The sequence below is a fragment of the Ursus arctos genome, unplaced genomic scaffold (assembly GCF_023065955.2).
Source record: "Ursus arctos isolate Adak ecotype North America unplaced genomic scaffold, UrsArc2.0 scaffold_33, whole genome shotgun sequence".
NCBI classification, from domain to species: domain Eukaryota; kingdom Metazoa; phylum Chordata; class Mammalia; order Carnivora; family Ursidae; genus Ursus; species Ursus arctos.
Genome location: NW_026623019.1, coordinates 28,619,737 through 28,622,306, shown reverse-complemented (window position 1 = coordinate 28,622,306; position 2,570 = coordinate 28,619,737). Strand labels below are relative to the sequence as shown.

The window sequence follows — 2,570 nt, the reverse complement described above, 5'->3', positions numbered from 1 at the left end:
TGTGGTCCATATATACAATGGAATATTAGTCAGCCATCAAAAAAGAATGATTTCTCAACATTTCCTGCAACATGGACAGGACTGGAGGAGATAATGCTAAGGGAAATAAGTCAAGCAGAGAAGGACAATTATTGTATGGTTTCATTCATTTATGGAACATAAGAAATAGGAAGATCAGTAGGAGAAGAAAGGGAAGAAGAAAGGGGGGGATAAACAGAAGGGGGAATGAAGCATGAGAGACTATGGACTCTGGGAAACAAATTGAGGGCTTCAGAAGGGAGAGGGGTGGGGGAATGGGATAGGCTGGTGATGGGTAGTAAGGAGGGCACATATTGCATGGTGCACTGGGTGTTATACGCAAGTAATGAATCATGGAACTTTACATCAAAAACTGGGGATGTATTGTATGGTGACAAAATAATAAAAAAATAGAACTAAAAAGGGAATATTTCTTTATTTTTCTTTGTGTGTGTGTGTATGTATGTGTATGTTTTATTTGTTTTTTTTTTTAAAGAAGATAAAGCCTACTTTTATTGATGCACCAACAGACAGACCTGTGATTTGAAAGGGACAGCAATATTAATACAACACTCATCAGTAACACAACTGAAACAGAAAGGGGTCTGATATGGCTTTACAGTGACATGATACCTTGACAAGTTAGGGAAACAGACTGCTCGCTAACTGCTTTCTCATTTCATGTTCTTCACTCTGCTCCTTTTTTGATGGATGCCTTCAGCTCAGGAATGGCTTCAGTTATCATCTTCTCTGGGAAAGGGGAAGTGGTGCTGATGCCTAGATTCTTTTCGATACTCTCTTTCCCCAGCAGTAATGGTGTGGAGAAATAGGGACACTGTTTCTTGGGACTTAATAAACGTTGACAACTCCTTCCTTTCCATTCATTGCATCCACAAGGGAGAAGACAAATTGGGCTCCAGTATACTCCACAGACAGGGTTATAGAGCCTGCTGCAGCTGTGGCCTTCCCCACCTCCATGCTGGCCTCCTGGATCCTCCCAATGACAGCTGTCAGCTGGTCCTGGGGAAGTTCCACCTTAAAGTGGTGGGGGGATGATGGTTTCTCAGCATGGCCGCCAGTGACAGGAACATTGACTTGAACTGGATCCAAACCCTTCAGTTCTATAGTAAGTGTTGGTTCTGACAATGCCCAGGTTGTCACCCCAAAGATTTTATTGGGGTTGTATGTTCCATGTTTCTTGAAAACTTCTGTTGTGATTGAGATGGTGGAGTTGATCAGATTTGAAGTGGTGCAGATCATGGCATCAGGACAATGCTGGGCACAGGCAGTAGTCGGGGTGGCCACAGTGGTGGCGTTGGTCTTGAACAGATATCACCCTGTATCACGCCTGGTTTTCTCAGGTCTCCTACTGGAATAACCACCACACAGCAATCTTTCAGGCAGTCTGGCAGCTGCTTAGGTCAAGGTAGCCTTTCACAGTTGCTTTGGTCTCGATGTGACTTCGATCCGTGGCCACTCCGGTACATGAACAATATTGTAGAGATCAGAAGGCTCACCAAGGGGATCCCCTTGAGGAGAAGTGAAAGGGGCCGCCCTGTTCCTCTGAAAGCCCCTAGCACAGCGACCTTACCATTGTGTTTGGCCGAGGTGCTGAAGCTGCTGTGGGAGCAGCACAGGCAGGCCAGGCAAGGGCACAGACCTGCAGGTGAAGGAGCTGGCGGTAGGCAGGTGACACCAATTACTTCCACAATGCACAGGGCCTCATGGCTCCACTCCACAAAGCAACATAAGGAAATAATCTCTGAGGAATTTGGAATTTATCAGAAATACATTTTCAGACAGTTTGACCATAGTGTAAGAGACTTACCTTTTATAAAAGTTGTCTTGCTCTCAACTTGACATCATTAAAGTTAAATAAAACATTTGGTTATTGTTGCGTTATTCACATTATTCGTTTTCATTGGATGAATACACAGGGTTCGTTTCCTATTTCCTTTTGTCTCTGTAACCACATTTGCTGTCACTACCTTAAATTTCTTCCCTATGATTTAAAGGGAATCATTAAATTCTGGTTTTTGGTTGTGGTTATATGATATGTAAAAGTGGAGAAAATAATCTAAAAAATACCTGTTGATCTTCTTTTGTTGTCAAGACTCATGTCTACAATTAGACTCATTAAAAAGATAAAACACAACTTCTTGGGGCACCTGGGTGGTTCACTTAAGCACCCTTGGTTTAAGCTCCAGTCACGATCTGAGGGTCCTGAGATCAAGCCCTGCCTTGCGCTTTCCACTTAGCAGGGAGTCTGCTTCAGGATTCTCTCTCCCCCTCTGCCCTTCCCCTGACCCCCTCTCTCTTAAAAAAAAAAAAAAAAAGATAAAACACAACTTCTTATAGCTGCTCTTTTTTTATTTCATGTGTCAATGCATACCTTACAGAGAGGACTAATGACAAATTGTGAATGAATCTATTCAAATCCACAGCTAGAGAAACTCCACTGAACTGTGTTTTATCAATGGGAATTAGTAGTGATGTGATGATATCCAAATGTCATTACATTAGTTTCCTGGAGAATGATAACATGAAAATGT

At 42.6% G+C, this 2,570-nt stretch overlaps 1 pseudogene; it reads right to left on the bottom strand.

Moving 5' to 3' along the window:
- Positions 1–706: 706 nt before the first annotated feature.
- On the bottom strand, positions 707–2,137 carry LOC113249033 (malate dehydrogenase, mitochondrial-like; annotated as a pseudogene).
- Positions 2,138–2,570: the final 433 nt, after the last annotated feature.